The sequence below is a fragment of the Arachis ipaensis genome, chromosome B07 (assembly GCF_000816755.2).
Source record: "Arachis ipaensis cultivar K30076 chromosome B07, Araip1.1, whole genome shotgun sequence".
Lineage (NCBI taxonomy): Eukaryota > Viridiplantae > Streptophyta > Magnoliopsida > Fabales > Fabaceae > Arachis > Arachis ipaensis.
Genome location: NC_029791.2, coordinates 16,378,529 through 16,406,516, shown reverse-complemented (window position 1 = coordinate 16,406,516; position 27,988 = coordinate 16,378,529). Strand labels below are relative to the sequence as shown.

At 35.9% G+C, this 27,988-nt stretch overlaps 2 long non-coding RNA genes across 2 annotated transcripts; one reads left to right on the top strand and one right to left on the bottom strand.

Annotated features, from left to right (window-relative positions):
* On the top strand, nucleotides 8,972-9,811 carry LOC110264883. The gene is made up of 3 exons (XR_002351187.1): nucleotides 8,972-9,358; nucleotides 9,460-9,579; nucleotides 9,688-9,811. It is a non-coding gene; the product is annotated as an uncharacterized LOC110264883 (long non-coding RNA).
* Nucleotides 24,261-25,904, bottom strand: LOC110264882. Its single transcript, XR_002351186.1, has 3 exons — nucleotides 25,238-25,904; nucleotides 24,928-25,153; nucleotides 24,261-24,838 (listed from the first exon to the last, which is right to left on the bottom strand). It is a non-coding gene; the product is annotated as an uncharacterized LOC110264882 (long non-coding RNA).

Here is a 27,988-nt window from a genome sequence, read left to right as displayed (position 1 = left end):
ATTACAAATAATATAATCATTAAATTTTTAATAAAATTAAAATAATACAAACAAAAATAAATATCTTGTCACTATTTTTCTAACTCCAAATTTTAGCAACATTACTCTTCTATCAATTCAAAAGTTACATCATCATCTTCATATACAGTTTAATATAAGAAGAACTTAGAGTTGCAACGATGGAGGAAAGAGAAAGAACTTACAGTTTTTAAGTAAAGAGAATTTGAGAAATGGCCAAATTAATTTAGGATTTTTTGAATTTACTTGGTGGTTTGTGAAATTGTGATATATGAATTTTATTTTTATTTTATGTTAATTTTATAAAAAAATAAATGTATTAAATAAATAATTTAAATAATTAGTTTAGTAGTTACTTTAAAATTTTACAAAGAAAAAATCTTTAAATTTAATACTCACCTCCTTCACAACAAATATAATTTTTAAATAGGAAAAACTACCATTTGTACCCATGAACTTTACGAACGCTAACAAAAGTACCCATAAAAGACGAAAAGTGATTTTGTACCTATGAAAGGCCAGACGTCATTAACTCGTTTGCTCCGTTAACTTAAAGGCCAACATGTCACATTAAGTGCTTACTTGGCTTTTGATTTTTAATTTTTAATTTTTTAAGAACTTCCAGGTGGATATAGAAAAGGGAGAGAGAGAAGTTAGAGGTTACTTCGTGCCATTCCATCTTCTTCCTCACCACTTTTCTGTATACCTTAGCAATAGAGGTGGCAAGCGGGGAAGCCCGTCCCGCTCCGCCTAGTGAGACGGTCCTAGAATCCCACCCCGTCCCACCTAACTGCGGGCTGGCGGACTAATCCCGCCAAAGCTCCTCTTTTTTTTTTTGTTGCTATTAACTACAAAATAATATATATAATTTCACAATCATATTAATAAATTATAGTTTCTAAAGGCATAAAAATTATATTTTTTATATTCCTAAACATCAAAATCTTTGTAATTATAAATATCTAATAAACATAATTATAAACCAAGTTTTCATCCAAAACATAAGTATAAATATTCTCTCCAAAGCAAAATATACATAATTTAAAACATAATTATAAATATTGTCTCCAAAATAACATAAACATAATCCAAACCACTCAATTTTTATCTTCATACTCTTGTAAGTTAGGTTGGGAGAAGTTAGGTTTTGGCCAAAAAATTATAAAAATACCCCCTCACTAAAAAAACACTAAACTCAGCGGGGAAACCCGCGGTTTAAGCGGTGCAGGTTAGGCGGGCTTTTGCTATTTGGCTGTCCTAATTTTTCAGCTCGACCCGCCTTTTTTGGCGGGTTACGCGGGCCGGCCCGGCGGGTTTAAGCCCATTTGCCACCCCTACCTAGCAGAGAGAGACGTGAACCACCTACTGGGTTCCAACAAAACTGATCTGAAGGTTGAAGGCGGCCACTCCAAAATCCACAATGGTGGTCCGGTGGTGATCCTTTCGTGGCGTGGGTGTGTCAAGACGATTAAAAGACAATCATCACTCCCACAGTGAGGGGTAAGTCATCTTCCTATAGTGCTTGTGCCCAATTTCTCAATTTAGTTACCAATTTTTTCTTTCACTGAAGTTAGGGTTTTTTCATTTCACTTATCGCATAGAGTTTGTCACTATGGGGGTTGTGTTTCAATTTAAAAAATTTGGAAAAATAGTAGGTGTATTGTTATGGTTTGTTTATTTTTTTTTATGTTTTATTCACATCTTCTTAATCTTAAAAAAAATTGGGTGTTGGATAATGTTATAAACTGATTATGTTTATTGATGATTTATTCATTTAGGTATTGGGTAATACTCAGATGATGAACCTGGTGTTCACTGCTATGAGTCAGAGGACCTCCACAGCATTGCAAGTGATGAGGATGACCAAAAAAGGTATGGTTGTTGATGATCTTGATGAGGATGCTGTCAGGGAGCAAGAGATGTATTGGGAAGAGACTTTGAAGGCTGCAGATGCTAAAGCATCAACTTCAAATTCATCTAATGTAAGTTTTTTGTATTCACTCTCTTCTTCCACCTATTGGCATAAAAATGAATTTATCTTGCATTAAACATTTGACTTAATGCAATTATCCTACACGGCTGAATGTTGATGTGGTGAACTCTGTGAACCCTTCTGAAGAACCTATGGCAGTAAGACCTCCACCTTTCAGGTCCTCTACTGCACATGTGCCACCTAGACCTATCCTATCATGAAGCCAACCATGTCCAAGCGATCAATTAGGAGGAGAAACGTTAAGAGGCTACCACCGTCACAACCTTCTCCCCTCAGACCTGCCCCACCACAACCTACTCCCATAACGCCTACCACACCACAACCTTCTCTTGTTAGGTCTACACCACTAACTAACCAACCTCCTCTAAGAGTTACCAGACAAACAATGCATGGTGCAAGTCAAGGGACCACTACAAGATTTATGCAATTCATGCCAACTCCACCATCCACAATTCAAACAGCAGGTAGATGGCCAGTACCTAGGTTTCGCCCACCAACAGGAGCATCTTCAAGTGGCAACAACAATGGGGTTCTAGTGGTAGCAACAACTCCACACCCAATAAATAGAATTTTCTAGTGTGACTTTGTTTTTTGATCAAGGACGTACTGTAATGAGAGCTTTAAAACTCTGGTACTATGATTTTTTTTGTAAATTATGCCTAGTGCTTATATTGCATTACCTGATGATTTCATGTTCATGGTTTGTATTGGTACTTTTAGGTAGTTTGGATTTGCTACTTTCATATCAAACTCATAGACTTGTTTTGAGGCTTTTGTTGATAAATGCTTATGTTAAAATTATTTCAAGGTTTATTATAGCATATGAAATGAATGTCTTTTATTTAGTTCTATTTTCAGGTTACATTTTCGTTATTTAGTATACAATACCAGATTGTCGGCTAGATTTGTCAATTCACGACATTTATATGTTTTGTTTTATCAAATTGTGTTACATCCAATATCGTAGATATCAAATATATTAACAATCATGGGCATTAATTTTATAATACAACTTGAATATTCCACAACAAGTGAAGATATTAACAGAGTTTTGAAGTTCATCATCATTAAAATCAAATAGCCATAAAAGACCCCAGGACAACATACACCATATGCACAATTACATATTGATTAATTGGAGCAGATTCAAGCCTACACAAATCAACAAACTAAAGAAAATTGTTATAATACATGACCTAATAGTTCTAATTTCACCCTAGAGCTTCTCCATCTTTAACAAATCTTCACATTATTCTCTTGAATCTCTCTTCTTTGTCCAGTGACATTGACCTCATGGGTAGCACATCAGCTATCTTGATTTTTTTCTAACAAGGGCTCTTGCCAATCCCTCCCAGCCTCCGTCAATCTCATCCACCCATACAAAATACTTGCAATCCATTGTCTGTAGCGTGAAAGGGAGGAATAAAAAATCGTTCACAATAAGTTAACCTAAACAGAAGCACAAAATTAAAAAGACTTACCTTCCATAGATGACACCTAACGAACCATCTCCCAGGATTTGTTAAGGTTTCAAATTGTAGCAACACCATACCCTGTCCGCAAAAGCATCTCCTAGACACACTCTTCTCTTTACTCCTCTTGGAAGACGAAGTCCCTTCTTCCTTGATGCTTCTATTCGAAGAACAATGATTACCTCTGCTTCTCCTAGACATTCTAGGGTTTCCAATTTTAAATTTGGAAAACAATTGAGGATAAATTAGGGAAATGAGTTATAACGATAACAACATGCTTGGACACATCAGATTGCTGTCTCATAGCTAGGTAAGCACTTAACGTGCCATGCTGACCTTTAAGTTAATGGAGCAAACGAGATAATGACGTCCGAGTACTGTCGACAGACGGACCCAATCTTTCATCGGTACAAAGTCACTTTCCGTCTTTTATGGGTACTTTTGTCAGCGTTTGTAAAGTTTATGGGTACAAATGGTAGTTTTTCCTTTTTAAATATACATTATATAATATATTAGTGATGCAAGCAAGATAGAATAAGGTATGGTAAGGTAGGGTATACCCTAAATTCAACACTGTACTCTACTATACCCATTGGGTCGGTATGCAACTCTACCCCCGATCGGGTTGGGTATGCAACCCTACTCGATTGGGTAAGGTATATATTGCCTTTGTCACATAAATAACAACTTTTGGAGTTTTTCGATAGAATTTTTGATAAATAGATAGCAGTTGATAAATGTTATATAGAAATTCAAAAGATAATAAATGCTTCACTATCCAAAACTACATCATTTTCATAATCATGTGGCAGTAACCAACAAAATACATGAGCAACTTTATTTCATTTGCATTATCCAACGGAGGGACATACATATCCACCGTTTGTTATTGTAGATGACCTAATTGGTACCTATTTTTCTTCAAAAACTAATTAGTCTAAGGTCAAATCTTTGAGATCTAACTATCATTTTATTCTAATATATAAATAAAAAAGGTTTTGAAAAATCAATCTAGATTGAACCAATAAATCTAAAAATTTAAAGGTTTAAATACTTAATCGAATTTAGCTACGAAAAAAATCGTGGCTAAAGACAAGAAAAACTGTGGCGATGACACATTAACAACGAATAAATACCCGTGGCTAACAAGAACAATGTATTTCTATTTAGCCACGGTTTTTGGCCTGTTAGCCGAACTTTTGTGACCCGTGAAAACATTTGAATAGACACGATTTTTACATTATTGTCCACACTCTAAACCATGGCTAAATGACAACAATGTAACCAAAAAATATAATTTTGCCACATTTTTTTCGTGGCTAATATTGGTAGGCTGATTTTTTTGTCACATTTTTTTGTGGCTAAACATTGCTGGTTATGTAGCCATGATTTTTTCTGTGGCAAAATGAAAATATGTACGAAAAATATTTGGCAGGTCGAATTTTTTTTACGCTTTTTTCCATGGCCAATATTGATGGATTATTTAACAACATATAAATCCGTGGCTAAAATTCCTTTTTATTAATAGTAAAGAATATGCATTGTTCATATAAATAGTTAAAAAATAAAATAAACTAAGTTCTATAATTCTATACGACAAAAAATAAAATTATCTCTAATAACCGTGTAAACTAAATATAAATTAAGATTAAAATAACAAGACATGAGGTGCATCAATCCGACTGAGTGTGTGACACAAGATAGGTACTTCATCACCGTACTTCTGTAGTAAAAATTCTGTGAAAAGTTGCTGCTTGATTTTTAGCTTCTTGAAGTTGCCTCTCTGAATCTGCGACATGCTGTTGCGATGCACTGCTAGAACCTCCTCAATTTGTAACTCCAAAAATGCGCATTGACTTACCAAAACCACGGGGATATGTACCATTACTAAAACCAGGTACTCACTTACTATTCTCAGGACCACAGACTTTTCCAATCACATCATCTGAATGAGTCAAGACTTTTGAATAAATACTTTCAGTGGCAGCACGCTCTTGATCTTGAGGCAAATGCTCTGTAATTATTTTCCTAGAAACAAATGTGCATTCGCATTGGAGTAGAGTATTCACATAATTAATGCATTCAAAAAATATACAGCCATATAAAAAAATTCAGACACTCACGGCTAATCGTTGTCCTTCCCTGTTTACATAACTCACATCTTTCTTTAGCAAAGTTGATACAATAACCTCGCTTTGACATACATGCCTTTCTAATTTTTCTCCTAATACAATAAATAGAATATTAAAGGTAATTACAAATTTAATCATAAACGCTAATTTTATGAAAATAGTATAACAGTACTCGGCATAATAAAAAAATTACCATCTGAGTTGCTCTTCTAGCATTGCTTTTACTTCCACTGGCATGTGAAACTATAAGCTTCTCATAATTTTTGGCATTTTACAAATATAGTTTCTATGATTTTCAAGAACAAAAAATTAGTAAATAAATGTTACCAGCTATCCATAGCCAATATCCAATAAAAAAAAGCATAGTTAGTATTAATAGTTATTATTTTAATTAATCATAGTTAGTAGTTTCTACTTCCTAGAATTAGGTAGAGCTATTCTATTAAAGATAAACATGTGCTCTTTTTGTACTCTTTTGGTACTATTAAAGATAATTTTGTTTGTTGTATATAGGTTAAGACAGAAAGAATCCCACTATAAAATTGTACTAAGTAATGAGGAGTGAAAACTTGTCAAGAAAATATGTGATAAATTGAAGTTATTTTATAATGTTACTCATTTATTTTTTAGAACTAAATTTCCAACTGCCAATTTTTATTTTACTTTGGTTTGTAGAATAAAAGTGTCATTTAATAAATGAGAAATTTTTGCTAATTCATTAATTGCTAATATGGCATCTAGCATGAAGAAAAAATTTAAAAAGTATTAGGATAAAATTCATGGCATTATGGGTATTATTGTTGTTTTAGATCTTAGGTCCAAGATGGTTAAAGTTGAGTATCAATTTGAAAAAATATATTCAGATCCAATAAAATGTTCTAAACAAATTGACAGAATTCACCAGTTGTATAATGAGTTGGTTAATGAATACAATCAAAAAATGAATTTTGATAATGTATCACATGGTACAAAAGAAGTTGAAGAAAGTGAAAATGTGGGTATATTTAGAAGTGATGATTATATGATGTATCTTATAAGAAGAAAATTGATAAGGTATTCATACGTGAATGTTGAGTTTGATCATGATTTTGAGGAGAAAATTCATCCTCCAAATGATCTTAATTTTAATGTGTTGAAATGGTAGAAGAACAATCAGTTGAGTTTAAAGTTTTTGCAAAAATAGTTGATGAGCGGATAATTTATACGCTTTTTCGCATTGTTTTTAGTATGTTTTTAGTAGAATCTAGTTACTTTTAGGGATGTTTTCATTAGTTTTTATGTTAAATTCACATTTCTGGACTTTACTATGATTTTGGGTATTTTTCTGTGATTTCAGGTATTTTCTGACTGAAATTGAGGGACTTGAGCAAAAATCAGATTCAGAGGTTGAAGAAGGACTGCTGATGCTGTTGGATTCTGATCTCCCTGCACTCAAAGTGGATTTTCTGGAGCTACAGAACTCGAAATGGCGCGCTTTCAATTGCGTTGGAAAGTAGACATCCAGGGCTTTTCAGAAATGTATAATAGTCCATACTTTGTCCAAGTTTAGATGACGCAAACTGGCGTTTAACGCCAGTTCTCTGCCCAATTCTGGCGTCCAGCGCCAGAAACAAGTTGCAAAGTGGAGTTCAATGCCCAAACTGGCACCAAAACTGGCGTTCAACTCCAGGAATGACCTCTACATGTGTAACACTCAAGCTACATGTGTAACACTCAAGCTCAGCCCAAGTACACACCAAGTGGGCCCCGGAAGTAGATTTATGCATCAATTACTTATTTCTGTAAACCCTAGTAGCTAGTTTATTATAAATAGGACATTTTTCCTATTGTATTAGACATCTTTGGATTATCTTTTGATCTATTGATCACGTTTTGAGGGCTGGCCTCTCGGCCATGCCTGGACCTTCACTTATGTATTTTCAACGGTAGAGCTTCTACACTCCATAGATTAAGGTGTGGAGCTCTGCTGTTCCTCAAAGATTAATGCAAAGTACTACTGTTTTCTATTCAATTCAACTTATTCCACTTCTAAGATATTCATTCGCACTTCAACCTGAATGTGATGAATGTGACAATCATCATCATTCCCTATGAACGCATGCCTGACAACCACTCCCGTTCTACCTTCGATTGAACGAGTATCTCTTAGATTACTAATACAGGGGACCGAGTCCGAGATATTGGGATCTTCGTGGTATAAGCTAGATTGATGGCGGCATTCATGAGAATCCGGAAAGTCTAAACCGTGTCCGTGGTATTCCGAGTAGGATTCTGGGATTGAATGACTGTGACGAGCTTCAAACTCGCGAGTGCTGGGCGTAGTGACAGACGCAAAAGGATAGTAAATCCTATTCCAGTATGATCGAGAACCTCCAGATGATTAGCCATGGAGTGACAGCGCATCGGACCATTTTCACAGGGAGGAATAGGATGCAACCAACGACAAAGGTGATGCCTCCAGACGATTAGCCGTGCTGTGACAGAGCATTTGGATCATTTTCCCGAGAGAGATCGAAAGTAGCCATTGGCACCGGTGACATCCTTACATAAAGCCAGCCATAGAAAGGAGTAAGATTGATTGGATGAAGATAGCAGGAAAGCAGAGGTTCAGAGGAACGAAAGCATCTCTACACGCTTATCTGAAATTCTAACCAATGAATTACATAAGTATTTCTATCCTTCTTCTATTACTACATTTCGAAAACCCCATTACTATTTTATATCTGCCTGACTGAGATTTACAAGGTGACTATAGCTTGCTTCATACCAACAATCTCCGTGGGATTCGACCCTTACTCACGTAAGGTATTACTTGGACGACCCAGTGCACTTGCTGGTTAGTTGTGCGAAGTTGTGAACCATGGTATTGGCATCATGTTTTTGGCGCCATTGCCAAGGAAAGAAAGAGCAATGAATTTTACATAATCAAAGTGTAATCACAATTTCGTCCACCAATAGTCAAAGATATATATACTATTATGGTATCCACTGTTGCTTCTGAATTTGCTTTTAACACAAACGACCGTGTAATTTTTTTTCATTGAAAAAAATTCAAAGAAAATATAATTGAAGCTTTGATGTGTGGCCAAAGTTAATTGTGGATAGCTTTAGGGACTAAAAGTGATATATTATTTAATCTCATTTATGTTAATTTTTTTATATAATATTAATTAATTTGTTAATTTCTATCTCTTTTGATTTTAAGCTTTAAATCTTGATTTTCAAACTTTTAATGACGATAAAGAGTTGGAAAGTGATCAAGAATAAAGATTAAAGACTCATTTATATCTAATGTTTCAATTTCTTAATTATGGTGTTAAATTTGTCGTGATGAGATATTAGGTTTTTTTTTGTAATTTCCTGTTTTTTTCTTCAAAGACATGGTATTTTATTTCATTAAAAAAAGAAAACAAATGTAAGTCAATACATCTATGTTGGGGTTTTTCAAAAGACAAAAAAAGAATAGTAAACTAAGAAAAAGTTTTCAGAAGCTTGAAGTAAAGGAAAATAGAAGCAAGAAAAAATGAGAAGTAAAAAAGAAAAAGCACGTTGTTGTTAAGTGGAAAGAGAAATAGCTACACAGTTCTTCTTCAACCTTCTGTATTGAGACCAATGAGACAAGCTCTCTGAAACCTTTTGAATTTCTCTGTTGCTTGAGAAGCTTGAGACAGAATTTTCTCAATGCATATTCTCTTTTTCTAAAAAATAAAGGCATTCCTAGCTAGCCATGATTGCCACAATAGGTAAGCCATTTTTGAACATTTTTCTTTGAAATTTGGTTAGTTCTTCAACATACCCATAGTTTGTTTTCACCAATTTCATGTTGCCATTGTTGGATCTCTAGGTATTATACTCGCTAAATTGAAGCTGTTCCATGCGTTCATCATTGCGAAGCAAAACACTGTAGCGTGGAGAGGGGTTTTTGGATGGCTTTGACAGATTGGACAAGTCTTGACGATGTGAGGTATTCTTCTATTCAAATTATGCATTACTGGTAACCCATCATGTATCAGCTTCCAACAAATGTTTTGATCTTTGATTGACACTGAAGTTTCCAAATACTTTGCTACAGGGTCTTGTCTTGAAGGCATTCATGGAGATTATCCACGGGATGAAAAAATTGGTATGCCATATTGTATCCAGAGTTGACTGAGTAAGCACCAGAATTGTGAAGTGTCCATTTCATTGATTCCAGCTCTTGTATGATAGGAATTTGTTGGATTTGCTAAGCTATTTCAGTACTAAAGTTGCGGCTGAGCAGTTGAGGTTCCAGTCTCCATTCCCTGTAATGAGTTGTCGCACCCAGATAATATCATCATTGAATTCACCATTTGGGATTCTGAATGGAGCCTGGTCTCCAAACCAGGGGGTCTTGCTTAGTCTTAACTGAACTTTGTGCTGTTATGCTTTATTTTACTCTTTTTTCTAGTAGTTTTCTACCCTCTAAGAAGCTCTGCCAAACTCACGAGGTCTGTTACCTGCTTTTGCTTCCAAGAATGATGAGTACCTGAAATACTTATTTTTATAGATTTCGTAAAAGAGTGTATGAGTGTTTGTGAGAAGCCGCCCTATTTGCCTAGCATTGTCAAGTTGAAAGCCTTGAGATCTTTGAAGCCTAATCCTCCATTTTTTTTGTCTCGGCTCATGATATCCCAACTGATCCAGTGGATTCTCTTTTTAGTAGTATTTTGTCTCCACCAAAATTACATCATCATCCTATATAATTCCTCCAGTAGTGAGTCGGGTAATTTAAAACAGCAAAAGCATATACTGGAATTACTAATTCTACTGCCTTTATAAGTATCTCGCTTTCACTAATGGATAAGAATGTTCTTTTTTAATGCGCCCATTTCTTTCCTACCTTATCTTTAATAAAAGAGAAGGTTTTTGTTCTTAGACCTGTTGAATATAGATGGCAGCCCCAAATCTTTGCCTGGAGTGCCAATATTTGGGACTCCTGATGTATCAGCCAAAATAGTCCGAATTTGTTGGAGGTGTTCTTGCTGAAGAAGACATCAGATTTGCTCAAATTTATTTTCTGTCCACTCATGTTGTCATACTGTTCTAGGATTCGCAACAAATTGTCATAGTTTAGCTTCGTGGCCTTGCAAAAGAGTAATGAGTCGTTCGCAAAGAGTAGGTGTGAAATGGAGGGGCATCTATTATTCAATCTGAGTCCTTGCACTATATTATTCTATTCTCCTTTGTGGAGCAAATAGGACAAGCCTTAAAAAATAAGAATGGTGAAAGAGGATCTCCTTGTCGGAGTCCTCTACTTGGTTTAAAGAAATCAGTTGGTGCTCCATCCACAATAACAAAATAAGAAATTGAAGAAACACATTTCTTCGTCCACCGAATTCACTTTGAACAAAAATCCAATTTCTCCATAATGTATCATACAAAATTTCACTCCACTCTGTCGTAGGCCTTACTCGTGTCAACTTTGAATGCCATTTCCTCCCTTCCATACTCCTTAGTTTTAAAGTGGTGCATGCATTATTAGCAACTAGGATATTATCACCTATTAGTCTTTCTTTAATAAAGGCACTTTGATTTTCACTAATAAATAATTTTATGTTGTTTGATATTGTCTGAATTTTATGTTTGTATTCTAATTTATGTATAAATTAAAACTTAATCGATCATAATTTTATCATTGATCCGTTACATACGTATTGGATTGGAAAAATCGTGTTTGTTAGAAATTCAATCGATTGGAATTGATACACAATCGATTGAATTTTGCAAGGCATATGGGATTTTTCCTATTCAATCGATTAGTCATATTACCCAATCAATTGAAATCATCAAAGCAATCTGGGTTGAGTTAATTCAATCGATTGGTTCTGTTACCCAATCGATTGACTTACGCTATTATTTATTAGAATGATATATGAAAGTTTAATCGATTGGTATGATAATACAATCGATTGAAGTTTGTACGCGACTAATGGTATTTTCCAGTTCAATCGATTGGTATGAGCATTCAATCTATTTAAATGTGATGTGAATAAGGTTTTTTCCTGCATTTAATCGATTGGTATGATAATACAATCGATTAAATTTTGATATGCACTATATATTAAGCCTCATAACCATCCATGTTCAGCCTCCCTCCCCTTTATAAATTTTACAACTTCATTTCTGCATAACCTCTCTTCTTTCTCTAAATCCACAAAAATTCTCTCTTCTTCTTCTCCAATCTCATCAACATCCACTCCAAACTACATACATATTATTAATCATCATTCAAATCCTTACAAAACCCATCGAACTAATATCCCAAAATGGCCAGAACTAAAAAAGCAAAAAGAGCTAGGATTGAGGGTGAAAGTTCTGCATTCACCAATGTATAACCTTAATATTAAAGAAAAGATAAGATTAGAGTATCTAAATCAAAATAAAAACTTAAAAATTGAAGATAGAATTTTAAAGATAAGATAGATGGATAATAAAATAATAATTTATAAACACGAGTAGGAAAATTGAGAACGGTGTAACATATAACGTAGTGCACAATTCAATCGATTGGATAATACAACCAATCGATTGAATTGTGAAAATCCATATTGCTTTGAAGACTTAAATCAATTGGGTAACACAACCAATCGATTGAATTGTGAGACCTCATATTGCTTTGAAGCCTTCAATCGATTGGGTAACATGAACAATCGATTGAATTAGAAAAAATCCACATTCTAATCATCGTTCAATCGATTGTGTAAAAGTTACAATTAATTGAAATTTGAGAAAATCATACTATCGTCCAATATTCAATCGATTGTTTTGTGGAAACTTGAATTCCAATAGATTGAATTATGAAAAATCTGAAATTCTATCGATTGTTTTATTAATCCAATCGATTAATTTTATAAGAAACACGATTTCACAATCCTATACGAATGTAACGGATCAAAGATAAATTTTAATCGATTATGATTGCCAAAAAATTATTACGATTAATGGAAGACCTAATTCGTTATTGTTTTTTTTTTATTATGATAGATGAATGATAAAATAATGATTTATAAAATAAAAAATAGATTTTATAATTAAATAATATATAAGGGATTAATTTGTAATTAAAATTAGATAAAGACTATTTAGCAGTTATTAAAAAACTTAAAAAATATGTTTTATTATGGGACCATTTAATGGTCCAAACGTCCTGGGACCATCGAATCCTTTACTTAGGTAGTGTTTGTTTGCAAGACAGAGACCAAGAGACAGAGACAGAGAGACAGAGACAGAAATCCAATTCAGTATTGTGTTTGGTGTAGAATTGTACAAGACTGATTTATGTCTCAGTATCCTGTTTGGTTTGAAATAAAAATAGGGACTAAAATTTTAAAATTACAAAAATGCCCTTAATTTTAATTAAGGGCCCTAACCCCCAAATTCAATTTCATTTTTCTTAGCAAGCAACCCTAACCCCCTTTATCCTCTCCTCTGCCCTTTCTCCTCTCCTTTCCGGTGAAGGAATCCTCCATCGCCGGTAGCACCTCCAAGGGTCCGAACGACGACGGCGCATCTCCATCGGTTCACATTCGTGGCGCTAGTTGCTCCCTAAGGTTTATGACTTTGCTGCCGTTTGCGCGCCTGTGGTTTGCGTCGCCACCGTTTCGGAGCTGTTTCTCTGGTCTCCGTTCTTTCTCTCTCAGCGGACATGGTATCTTTTGTCAATTTATCTTATTTACTTGTTAATTTTATGAAGTTCAAAATTGATAATTTCGTATAGCATTTTTGAATCCCTGATTTTCTGATTTGTGAATCCCTTATTTCTGATTTGTGAATCCCTCATTTCAATTTGGGAAACTATAAATCATTAAAAAAAGAAGTTACCAAGTTGTAGTTACTCTTTGTTACTTAACCTGAGGTGTTAAATTTGTTCTCCTAAACTTGATGTGCATGTTATCGCTATAGAGATCAAAGGTGCAAGTTGTTTTGGTTATTGTTAACCACACCAACCTCCTAATTCCACTAGATAATAATATATCCATTGACATCATCATGGATAATACTACTAATTCCTTGAAGAATGTTCTAAGTATTTGCTTGACTATGGTTAATGGTAATTAGTGCTACAGGGATCTTTTTTTAGAAGCGTTGATCTTTTCAACGAACCTACTAATGATCAATCTTCAATAAGAAGAGAGCAAAGGAGGCTATTGCTTGAAGACACTTCATATAAAGCCTAGTTTCTGATCCATTTTATAGTGTTAGTAATACTATGCTCAAACAGTTGCATATCACATATTGATGAGGAAAAATCGATTCCACACAAACTAACCGGCAAGTATACCGGGTCGCATCAAGCAGTAAAACTCACGAGAGTGAGGTCGATCCCACAAGGATTGATAGATCAAGAAACTTTAGTTGGGTGATAAATTTAGTTAAGCTGACAGTTGATAATTTGATTGAAAAGTGACTAACAGAATGCAAATTGCTGGAAAAGTAAAGTACAGAATGTAAAGAGCTTGGAAAGTAAATGGCAGGAAGCTTAAATAACTGAAACGTAGAGTGCAAGAAATTAAAAGGACTGAATCTTAAATTGCAAGGATTGTAAATAGCTGAATCTTAAAGTGCAGGAAAGTAGAAGTACAGAAACTTAAATGGCAAGGAAACTTAAATTGCATGAATTATAAAGGGAATTGGGTGCTGGGACTCAAAACAGAAATGAACAATTCAAATTGAAGTGAAATCAGAGAGATCTAAAATGTAGAAAATCAAAGAAAACGATTCATCAGGGATTGGAGATATCATAATCCATCATGAACCAATTGAGTCTCAACTCCTTTCTCAATCATATGAGTAGATCTATGGCGTATTGAAATTGATTGGATCCCAATTCCTTGGCAATCCAATCTCTCTAATCACAATCAATCTTGCCAATTCCTTGATTTAATTGTCATGAGAAGAGTTAGAGCACATTCTCTTATCCATAAGCCACACAAATTCTCAAGATCTCAAGTCCTCCTGAATAGTGTTGATCAAGAGAATTGTGAAGGATAGAGCTTCAATTCTAATGTAGGTGATTCCCCTTCCGAGGCTCACACCTACATTCAATTGAATTAAACCCCCTTCCAGAGTGAATGATTCACAATCAAAACAGAAGATATCCTATAACTACCCAAACGGATTGAGAAAAAGAAGAATTTCATTGATTCATAATGATTATAATAGAGCTCCTCCCCCTAATGAATTTGGGGTTTAGTTTATCATTGCTCAAATCAAAACAGAAGACAGAAGAATTGTAGGAAAGTGTAGAAAAGGAAATACAAAGAAAATTTGTGCAGAATTCCCCAATTGGGGTCTCTGCCTTACTGGCCTTCCAGATCTGCCAGCCAGCCTCCTTAATGAATCAAATTATCCTCTATTTATACACTTTCCAGTTCAGTCATCAAGTACTTGGAGTGGACTTTTTGTTCTTTGTTGAAGTGGGTCAGAATAAGTCTGTATTGGTGCTTCAATTAAGCTTCAGGAGAACGTAGCGTTCTCAAAGAGAGCGTAGCGCTCAGGCACCCACGTGTACGCGTCTTCTACGCGTGCGCGTCGTTCTTCATTTTTGCACTATCGACGCGTACGCGTCACTTACACGTGCACGTCGTTTCTCTCTGTAGCCCACATCACGCGTACACGTGATGCACGCCTACGCGTCCCCTAGTAGCGTTCACTTTGAGAACGTAGTATTCTTGCCAAGAACGCTCCCCACGCGTACACGTCATCTACGCATATGCGTGGCCATCAAAAGTGCCACTTCCACGCTTCTGCCTGGTTCACGCGTTCGTGTGATTCTTCTCAAACACCACTCTCACGCGTACGCATCAGGCACACGTACGCGTCGGTGGCAAATTTTCAATCCAAACTTTGAAAGTGTCGCAGGCGATCGTTGGTGGAGAACGTAACGCTCTTTTGGTGGAGAACGTAGTGCTCGTTGGAGGCTTCTTGTTAGGGATCTTATCTGGGGGTTTTGGATCTAGTTTCTCCTTGACTTCTTTGGTCTATTGCACCTTTTCTACTTCTTTCAAGCATGGGTTTAGAAGCCTTGGAGTTAACTCCTTAAATGCCTCCTTTAAGCTATGATCTCTGGCCTTATCCTTCATGCATTCTTCTTCTTGAGTGGGCTCATGTAGGGTTTTGAAGACATGAAATGCTAGGTGCTCATCATGCACTCTTAGCAATAATTACCCTTTTTCAACATCTATCAATGCTCTGCCCGTAGCTAAGAAAGGCCTCCCCAGAATGATGGGAGTGTTAGGGTCCTCTTCCATATCTAGGATGACAAAGTCAGTTAGGAGAAATAATTTTCCCACTTTTACCAGCACATTCTCCACAACTCTCAGTGCTTGCTTAATGGATTTGTCAGCCATTTGGAAAGCTATTCGAGTGGATTTCAGCTCAAGAATTTGAAGTTTCTTCATGAGAGACAGAGGCATCAAATTTATGCTTGCACCCAGGTCACAGAATGATTTTTCAATAGTTATGTTTCCTATGGTGCAGGGTATATAAAAATGTCCAGGATCATCCTTCTTCTCTGGTAAACCTCTTTGGAGAATAGCACTACACTCCATTGTCAATTTCAACAATTTGTCCTTCTTTCAAGGATCTTTTCTTTGTTAGCACTTTTTTCATAAATTTGGCATATAATAGCATTTGTTCAAGTGCTTCTAAGAACGAGATATTGATGCCGAGTGTCTTGAATATGTCCAGAAATTTTGAGTATTGCTTATCCTCGTTTTCTTTCTTGAACCTTTGAGGGCATGGAAGTTTGGAGACATATGGCTTCACCCCTTCCTTCTTCTCTTGTAGCTGTGCTTCAAAGATGTTCTTGTCTCCCTTTGAGATTTGTGCATTTTTGGTTTTCTGATCCTCTTCACTTCTCTCCTCTGTCTCTTCTTGTGGAACTTCTATGTTGTGTTCTTCCTGAATGATGGCTTCTTTTTTCATAGTCTTCCCACTTCCCACTGTGATTGCTTTACACTCCTCGCATTTTGTAGCTTTTTCTTTGTCTCTTGGGTTGTCTTCAGTGGCACAAGGGAAGGCATTTGCTTGCTTCTCATCTATCTTTGTGATTTGTTTAGCCATTTGTTCCATTTGTCTCTCAAGATTTCTGATTGAAGCTTCTTGATTTTTGCTTGTTATGGCTTGATCTTTTCTTGCTGCTTCTTGATGTTTCCTGGCCATCTCTTGAGTTTTTATGAGTTTCTCCATCAACATTTCCAAGTTGGAGATCCTTTGAGATTCTGGATGTGGCTGTGTGGGATGTGATAGTTGTTGGTGGAAGTTGTTTGAGATGTTGGGGAGGTGTTTTCTGATTGTGTGTAATGGTTGTTGTTAGTGGGGGGTTGGTTGTGCTTGTTTGTGTTGCAAAAGCTGTTAGAGTTGAAGTCCCTTTGTCCTTGATTCTGGTACTCACCCCACCTCTAGTTAGAATGAGTCATCCAGGATGGATTGTGTGCATCACCATGGAAGTTATGTTGGAACGAACTTGAGGTGTTATTCATGTATTGCACCTGCTCAGGGCCTTGTTACTCATAATTGAATGTCCCAAAACCTTCTTCAGATTGCTTCCATCCATGTGAGATTTGAGATTGGCTTTGTGTATTCACTGCAGCAAATTGCAATCCATCAATTCTCTTGGCCATCATCTCCATTTGTTGCTGAATTTGTTTATGCATCTGTTTGTTTTGTGCCAAGATAGTGTCTACACCTTCAAGCTCCAAGACACCTTTCTTGGGAGCTGGTTGGCATTGCCTTTGATGAGCATAAAAGTATTGATTGTTGGTCACAGTGTCTATTAGATTCTGAGCTTCTTCAGCTGTCTTCATTAGCTGTAGTGAACCTCCTACAGAGTAATCCAGGGACTCTTGAGCTTTTAGAGTCAAGCCCTCATAAAAATTTTGAAGTCTGTCCTATTCACTAAACATTTCAGGTGGACATTTCCTGATCAAGGCTTTGTATCTCTCTCATGCCTCGTACAGTGATTCTCCATCCATTTGAGTGAATGTTTGCACTTCTGTCTTTAATCTTATGATTCTCTGGGGTGGATAGAACTTAGCCAAGAATTTGCTCACCAAATCATCCCAAGTATTGATGCTTTCTTTGGGAAATGTCTCCAACCATTGAGATGCCTTATCCCTCAAAGAGAATGGAAATAGCAGCAATGTGTAGATATTCGGATGCACACCATTTGTCTTGACTGTTTCACATATCCTCAGGAAGACGGATAAGTGTTGATTCGGGTCTTCAAGGGGACCTCCTCTATAGGAACAATTGTTCTGCACCAAAGTGATAAGTTAAGGCTTCAACTCAAAGTTATTTGCATGAACATTAGGAGTGAGTATACTGCTCCCACAGTTTCTTGGGTTGAGGAAGGTGTAAGAGGCTAGAACTCTCCTTGGAGGTGGGCCATTGTTGTTGGCTACCTCCTCTAGTGGATTAGGGAGATTACCCTCCATCTCTTGGTCTCCCTCTTCTGATTCTTCTTCTCCAATCATCCCCTTCCCTCTTGCTTCTCTTCTTAGCCTCAAGAAGGTTCTCTCTGGTTCGAAATCAAAAGAGGTGGATTCACCTCTTCTCTCTCTTGGCATACAACACAAACAAACCAGAAATAAAAACAAAGCACTCTATTGCTAGAGTGAAATTACGGTTAGTAGAAACAAAATCACAAGTAGTTAGTAGGCTTAACAAAAACAAAGAAAAATACTTAATCTAGATTATCACCTAATTAATCATTGTCAATCTAAATCAATCCCCGGCAACGGCGTCAAAAACTTGATGAGGAAAAATCGATTCCACACAAACTAACCGGCAAGTATACCGGGTCGCATCAAGTAGTAAAACTCACGAGAGTGAGGTCGATCCCACAAGGATTGATAGATCAAGAAACTTTAGTTGGGTGATAAATTTAGTTAAGCTGACAGTTGATAATTTGATTGAAAAGTGACTAACAGAATGCAAATTGCTGGAAAAGTAAAGTACAGAATGTAAAGAGCTTGGAAAGTAAATGGCAGGAAGCTTAAATAACTGAAACGTAGAGTGCAAGAAATTAAAAGGACTGAATCTTAAATTGCAAGGAATGTAAATAGCTGAATCTTAAAGTGCAGGAAAGTAGAAGTACAGAAACTTAAATGGCAAAGAAACTTAAATTGCATGAATTATAAAGGAAATTGGGTGCTGGAACTCAAAATAGAAATGAACAATTCAAATTGAAGTGAAATCAGAGAGATCTAAAATGTAGAAAATCAAAGAAAACAATTCATCAGGGATTGGAGATATCATAATCCATCATGAACCAATTGAGTCTCAACTCCTTTCTCAATCATATGAGTAGATCTATGGCGGATTGAAATTGATTGGATCCCAATTCCATGGCAATCCAATCTCTCTAATCACAATCAATCTTGCCAATTCCTTGATTTAATTGTCATGAGAAGAGTTAGAGAACATTCTCTTATCCATAAGCCACACAAATTCTCAAGATCTCAAGTCCTCCTGAATAGTGTTGATCAAGAGAATTGTGAAGGATAGAGCTTCAATTCTAATGTAGGTGATTCCCCTTCTGAGGCTCACACCCACATTCAATTGAATTAAACCCCCTTCCGAAGTGAATGATTCACAATCAAAACAGAAGATATCATATAGCTACCCAAACGGATTGAGAAAAAGAAGAATTTCATTGATTCATAATGATTACAATAGAGCTCCTCCCCCTAATGAATCTGGGGTTTAGTTTATCATTGCTCAAATCAAAACAGAAGACAGAAGAATTGTAGGAAAGTGTAGAAAAGGAAATACAAAGAAAATTTGTGCAGAATTCCCCAATTGGGGTCTCTGCCTTACTGGCCTTCCAGATCTGCCAGCCAGCCTCCTTAATGAATCAAATTCTCCTCTATTTATACACTTTCCAATTCAGTCATCAAGTACTTGGAGTGGGCTTTTTGTCCTTTGTTGAAGTGGGTCAGAAAAAGTCTGTATTGGTGCTTCAATTAAGCTTCAGGAGAACGTAGCGTTCTCAAAGAGAGAGTAGCGCTCAGGCACCCACGCGTACGCGTCTTCCACGCGTGCACGTCGTTCTTCATTTTTGCACTATCAACGCGTACGCATCACTTACGCGTACACGTCGTTTCTCTCTGTAGCCCATGTCACGCATACGCGTGATGCACGCCCACGCATCCCCTGGTAGCGTTCACTTTGAGAACGTAGTGTTCTTGCCAAGAACGCTCCCCACGCGTACGCATCACCTACGCGTACGCGTGGCCTTCAAAATTGCCACTTCCACGCTTCTGCCTGGTTCACACGTTCACGTGATTCTTCTCAAACACCACTCCCACGCGTACGCGTCAGGCACGCGTACGTGTCGGTAGCAAATTTTCAATCCAAATTTTGAAAGTGTCGCAGGCGCTCATTGGTGGAGAACGTAGCGCTCTTTTGTAATGAACGTTAATCACACCCACGCGTACGCGTCATGCACGCGTACGCGTGGATCTTCCAAAATCCTTATTCTACGCGTGTGCGTCGCTAGAGAACGTAGCGCTCTTCAAACGAACGTAGCGTTCCTCTGCCCTGCTTCTTTCTCTGTTTTTTCCTTGCATCTTTTTATCTGTCATCAATCAAACATGCAATCAAAGCCTTGCTAAAATCATAAAATTTTGCATCATTCATAATAATCAAATAAATCTTGAATAAATCTCATGATAATGCATAAAATTAACAATGTTTGATTGAATCAAGACAATCATGAAATTCTCATTCAAACCCTTACTTATTGCCCTAAAAATGCATGAAAACTAAGTAAAAATGACTAAAAAAGGCTTGTGAAACTAGCCTAAGATGACTTGTCATCACATATATGTGTATTATCTTTGAACATCCATATTGTTCCTTGAAGAGGGAAAAATTGGTGGCATCCATGTTTGATACTCTGTTACTGAAGACGAGGGTACTGATGGACTCACCTTTGTATCAAATCAGATTGAATGGAGTTACTAGATCAAGTCACCCTTTTCAAATGTTTTTCCATGTAATTAATGTACAACTATTATAATTGTAAGATGTTCGAATGTAAAGATGTGATAACTCAGCAATTTAAGTTGTAGTGTGACCTTTGAATTGAAATAGGCAAGCGACAAATTGTATAAATTTTTTTAAATATAAAATGAGTACATGTTTCAGTATGTGTATACACTTATTTTTAGTCAAATTCGCATGTATGATGCATTTTATTGCTGAAGAAAGTTGTTAGTTGTGATAGCTGAAATAGTTAATCTAGTTTAGTTAAATCATTTCTGAGAAGTTAGTTAGATGGCCATGGGAGTTATGACACCAAAAATACAGACCATGGGAGTTAGGATACCAAAAATATTGTACTAAACCAACAAAACCTACTCAATTCAGACCAAAATAAAGGCAATACCACACTACTAAAAATATTGTACTAAGCCAACAAAACATATTCAATACAGACCAAGATAAAGGCAATACCAAAATATACAGCCAAATGTATACCAAATATAAGTTTGTACGTTAAACCATGTAAAATATAACCATCTCACAAAATAAGCTATCCCTATAGTGAAAAACTTAATACCCTAAGCCAAATCCATATAACAAGTGTCGATTGATAAACCACTATTTTATGGTTTATCTTGTGTTTAATTGAGTGGTTTTTATCAATTCTTTACTCACTTATTCATATAAATTGCATGGTTTTATATTTTCTTTCCTAATTTTGTTCTATAATTGGAAACTTGCTTCCCAAATTACCAAAAATTAATTCCCCTTTACCATTCGATGCCGTGATATGTGTGTTAAGTGATTTCAGGGTTTATAAGGCAGGAATGGTTTAGAGGATGGAAAGGAAGCATGCAAAAGTGGAAGGAATACAAGAAACTGAAGGAACTGCTAAAGCTGTCCAGCCTGACCTCCGGTACTAAATCGACCATAACTTGAGCTACAGAGGTCCAAATGAGGCGGTTCTAGTTACGTTGGAAAGCTAACATCCGGGGCTTCGCAATGATATATAATTTACCATATCTTCCCCAAAGATAAGCGATGCGCACGCGTGAATCACGCGCACATGTGACCTGGCAAAAATCCAATCCACACTCACGTGTGGACGACGCTCACGCGTGACTTTGTCGCGTGCTGGACGTATCAGAAATTGTTGAGGGCGATTTCTGGGCTATTTTTTGACCCATTTTTCGGCCCAGAAAACACATATTAGAGGCTATAAAGTGGGGGAATCAATCAATTTATTAATACAACATTCATAACTCACAATCTTAGGTTTTAGATGTAGTTTTCTAGAGAGAGAGGCTCTCTCCTCTCTCTTAGGATTTAGGATTTATAATTTCTCTTAATTTTAGGATTTCTTCTTCTCAATTCCAGGTTCAATGTTCATTTAAATTATTAATTCAAAGAGTACTTTTCCATTTAAATCTATTATCTGTTTAATTATTTCCAATTGAATTTTAATTACCATGTTCCCTTTTATTATTTTCAAGACATTTTTATTCGAGTAGATTTTTTTCTTTTGGCTTTGGTTGAGTAATTGGTAACACTTGAGTTGTTAAACTCAGTTGTTAATCAAAAATTAGAATTTGCTAATTGATTTGGATCCCTCTAAAGCTAGTATTTCCATAGGAGTTGACTAGGACTTGAGGAATCAAATTAATTAGTCCACTTGACTTTCCTTTATTTAGTAAGGGTTAACTAAGTGGGAGTAAAAGCCAATTTTCATCACACCTGATAAGGATAAGTAGGATGGGATTTTCAGTTCTCATACATTGCCAAGAGTTTTTCTAGTTATTAATTTACTTCCTTGCCAATTTATTTCCTTGTTCCCTATTTCAAAAACCCCAAAAAGATACAATTTCATAACCAATAATAAATCATACTTCCCTGCAATTCCTTGAGAGACGACCCGAGGTTTCAATACTTCGGTTATCAATTTTATTAGGGGTTTGTTACTTGTGACAACCAAAACTTTTGTACAAAAGGATTTTAGTTGGTTTAGAAACTATACCTACAACGTGATTATTTTTATAAAATTTTAGACCACACAAAAGTCCGTTCGTCATTGATCAACAGTCAACTTCAGATAATGGAACGCAGAAGGACAATTTTCTGTGAATCTGACAAGCCCCAGAAGTGTGCATACACATTCGGACTCTCAGCAAACTTCAGAACTGCCTTCACCACCTCTTCATCATCGAACCCAAGCTGTGTAAGCTTCTCACCGACCTTAAACTTCTCGTTCACACAAACAATGACATCAGCAAGTAGTTGGGCATTCTTTCTTTGGTCAGCAGAAGATTGCTGGATATGGTTAGCCATCCTTTCTAAAAGATCATCTTGCTTTCTCTTCCTCTCATATCGCTTTGTGCTTCCTCCACTCGCGCTAGCTTCAGAATGTGAGGCTTGTTCTTGCACTGCTGGCCCTCTGTTGATGTCTGGTTGTGGAGACATCTCAGAGTCATCAAATCCAATTGTAGTGTCTTCGGTCTCTTCATTAATCTGTTTCTCCGCATCAAAGCCACTAACTGCACCTACTCCCGTGGCTCTATCCCTACCAAATATACCCTCCAGCTGGTGAAACAGAGGAAAAGGCTTGCCAGGACTATAGAACTTAGTTGGATATGCCTATGAAATTATAAACCGAATTTAACAAACATCTCTAGGCAAAATATTCCAATGTTACCAAAACAAATACACATACAAATTTGACCAATTTCATTTTTTGACCACTTATACTTTCACCAATTATTTCTTATTTTTAATAATAACACAGCTATAGTTACAAATTAGTTATATTAATCAAGTTCCAAATAATTTAATAATGACACAGGTCCAACTAGCTAGATTAATCAATCTCTCTCACCATTCCCACACAGCAACAACAGCATGAAAGGGAAATAGAACAAAAGAACTTTCAAAATTAACATGAATAAACAACTCAATTTCTGCTAGCTATTTATCCCAATCCTCTTCTTATAAACATCACCATTTCTTGTCATTGTAATTAAAAGGGTACCAAATGCTTATATGCTTTAATAAAAACTAAAAAATATGAATCACACTCACTTTCAACCATGCATCAAGGACATCTTTGTTGTCAATCTCGACACATTATTTTTCATGATTCCAGCCAAATTCACTGCATCCAAGCATGTCAGCAGCGTACTGATACTTCTCCTTCAACCGCTTATGCTTATTCTTGTAGTGTTTCGCAGTTAGGGTACACCCGGAAAAGGCCTCCAACATCTTCAGAGCTAGTTTCTCAAATGTTCCGGGTTTGAATTGACCACAATCAGCCCTCTGACCATCTACCACAAACTCCTCCATGAAGTCAACAAAAGCATTAGTCTCTTCATCAGTCCACATGCGTTTGTTGTCCATTTTTACCTACCAAAATTAAGATAATTAACCTTGTGCAAAATTAAAATAAATTAACACAAATTAACAAAATTAAAATAAATTAATGAAATTAACATAAATTAACAAAAAATAAATTAACAAAATTAACATAAATTAACACAAATAACCACAAATAAACCAAAACCCACAAGTCATGGCATAGGCAAATACAAATATTTCACCCTAAACCACAAACAACTAGTTGCTATTATAAATAAAAGGTTGCTGTTACAATGTTTCCCTTTACAACAAGTCTTACAAATTAAAATGGTGATATTACAATGTTCACTACTTAATCGATTACAATGTTCATTATTCTGCTCAAACACAAATTAAGCTATTTCTACTCCATACGACTTGTTCGTCACTCTTCATACATTTCAGTTGCTATGTTGTCACGTCAGTGTGTCCACTCGTTCGTGTTTTCAACCACATCAATCATTCCGTCCTATGCTTCATCTCCATCAGGCATAAATTCATCCAATATGCTACCTTGCTCCTTTGGATCTATATCCATACTCTTTCGAATAAAATTTTGTAGCAAACAATAAGCAATAATTATTTGAGTTTGTGTCTTTAGAGGGTAAAAGCTAGGGCTTCTTAAGATTGACCACCTCTTCTTCAGCAAACCAAAGCATCGCTCAATAATATTCCTAGCAGAAGAATGAACCCTATTAAAATATTCTTGGTAATTGCGAGGTGCACGTACTCCTTGGGCCCACTCTCTAATATGATATCGAGTGCCTCTATACGGTGCTAGAAACCCAGGCCATTTGTGTAACCAGCATCAACTAAATAGTAATTACCTATAGACAAGTAATGCAAACAACGTAAGCCTAACTATCGTGAACTCCAGCTATATGTATAGGCTTAAATCCAAAGATGACATAATTACCGTGGGGTATCTTAAGACTATTACGACGAGTTATTGCATCTCGAAGTATCCGTGAATCAGGTGACGATCCCTCCCATCCACTGAGTACATAAACAAAACCCATCTCCCGGTTACACACTTCTAAGACATTGGTGCATATTTTACCCTTTCTTGTTCGATATCTTGCCTTTTCAGACTCAGAGACTGTCACCTCTATATAAGTGCCATCTAATGCTCCCAAGCAACCCTATCATCCATAGAAAGTTATGATACTCAGATATAGAATTCTTCAAGTAAAAAAAAATCATACACAACATTGAATAAGCTCTACCTTAAACCTTCTCCATGTGGGGTCAAGACAATCCTCTTCAACTGATGTAGCCTTGGCAAACAAAATGCTTTGAATACGTATAACGGCCTTTAAAACTTTATTGAAATACTTACTAACTGTTTCTCCGGACCTACAAAATCTAACCTACAGACTACGATTTTTTTTGTGATGCGCTAAGATAATTAAGAAAGTTGCAACCTGCTCCGGCAAGCTTACATGACCATCCTCTTTAAGTCCTCCTTGAACTTCGAGCAACTCACACAAATTAGCAAAGGAATTTGTGTTCATTCTCAACTTCCAGATATAATTCCTATCACCCTCACCAACAATACGCTCTAAAGCCTCACGTCTAATTCTACTATTCATTCTTCCGCCTAACGACAGTTGGCCACTACTTCTATCCCTAAAGTAAACAAATAACGTAAGCACAAAGAACAATATCAAATCTTCATGCTTGGATCTCATCTCTTCATAAAAACACACGCAACGCTTAATAATTTTCGACCGCTCCATTTCTTCCTAGCAAAGTCATTACATTAAAAAAACGCATAAATATTCAAATAAATCTGACACTTCTTCATGCAAAATCTGCTATATCTTCTTAAAACCAAAAACAAGAATAAGAAACTGGAATCAAAAGACATGTAACTCTATTTACTTCTCTAAATAGGAAATACAATAGAAACATAATAAAAATGATAATATCAATTTTTCTCTCTCATTTCATATACTGAAAGTTACTTTTTTAGGTACTTTAAGCACATCAAACTCTTCCAAAAGGAAAAAAAGAAGATTTGATAATTAAAATGTGAAGTAGTTCACACTTGACACAAATAACTATGCTGTCATTATCACCTAAGCTATATCAAGCATATTTATATGATTTCAGGTACATTCAACAATTTCATTTACCAGTTTAGAGAACAAACATTCTTCCACTCAACTAGATATGTTAAGAATTGTAGCCTACCTAGCAATAGTTCTAATATATAAACCAAATGTTATTTGTGTATGTTAAATAAGTTTTATATTTATGGACAACGAAAATATCACTCCTACTTTTGTGCTAGTCATCAATAGAGGGGCTAATGGTTGGGTAATTGAGTTTGGTTTTATATAGAAACTGCACCTATTGAGGTATGAAGCTGCACTAATCCATAACTATTATAAGAAACCAAACATAGACCTGGAAACTTATTAAAATGGGTTCTAATTGGCTAATTAATTTCATTCTAATTAAAGACATGGTGCATTAAATAAATAAATATTATATCCAATTGAGTTAGGCTAATGAGAGCTCTGTGCAGACATGGAACAATAGTAGTCGCAGACATGAAAAAATTGGAAAAAAAAAGTATAATCCAGAATGAAATCAACAAATAGATGTAGTTAAGCTAATGAATTGAGTAATGATTCAATTAGTGGCACTTAAAAGGAAGTAAACATCATAAACTCATTAATTATAAAGCTGAAATAAATGGGTTAGTTAGGTCACGAACAAATTCACATCAGGCAAAGAATTTCTTCAACTTCAATGCTACTACTTCAGACCATTAACAAAAATAATTACAAACTAAGCAAAGAGGTTCTGAGTACAAATACACCTTTCAAATACAAACAAATTTGATTTAAGCATTACAAAAATAATGGTTAAATCCACATATCAAATTGATTATCACAAGAAGAGAAAAGTCCCAATGCTAGGTCACGAACAAATCCAAAGATTAAGGCACGACGGAAAAGATGAAAGGAATCAGTAAATTAAACAACATTTGTATAAAACTAACCTGGGTCAGAGCAGTTCGGACGAGGAGTTGATGGTTGAGGTGGACATCAATCGGAGAGAGGCGGCAGCTTCGTTCTTCGATTTTCCTGTGAATGAGAAAAAGAGGAGATGAGAAGATGGGGGCTACGAAGATTAACTCTCAAGCGGCAAATCACTTAGCTGGCGGTGGCGAAGCCAGCGGTGACGCGGTGGCTGTTCTTGAAGAAGAATGCTTGAGCGGCTGCAGTGGCTGTTCCGAAGAAGAATGAGAAGATGAATCACGAGGGTTGATCAAGAAGCCCTGATTTACATTAAGGGTAATTTTGAAATTATAAAATTAGAATGGGGCAATTTAGGTACAAATTATAATTAAAATTTTTGTCTCCGTCTTTAAATTTTTCTGTCTCCAGTGTCCCTACTTTTTGGAGGTACTGAAATACTGAAATTTTGAAGACAGAGACAGAAATCTAAGTACCAGTCTGTAGCTCAACAAATATAATACTGAGTCTCTGCAAACAAACGCTACCTTAAAGAGTATATGATAAGATATCACACTCTAAATTCTTTGCCAATGAATTATATCTTAAATGGTATAATCTCCTTATATTCACTTAAAACGGCGCAGGTTCGAGTCTCCCTATCTTTAGTTAAAAATTAAAAAAAAAAAAAAAACCTTGTATAATCACTCGCTGTTAGAGCATATTCATTCCAGAATCCACTATAACATGTTAAACAATTTAGAATCTACTAACCTTTTTAAATTTTAAGTATCATGCTTACATAAATGAATTTAGATTGTAGGGAATGAAAGATTATTGGTAGTGGCGGTGGTAACCGGGAAGGCACCAAACACTGGAACACAGCCTGTGAAAAAAATATCAGAAAATTCCACAACATATGTTGAGACTAAAAGCCAAAGCAGATGCGGAACATGACACACAACAACAACAATAACAATACTCTTCTTAATCATTGGCACCGGCTCT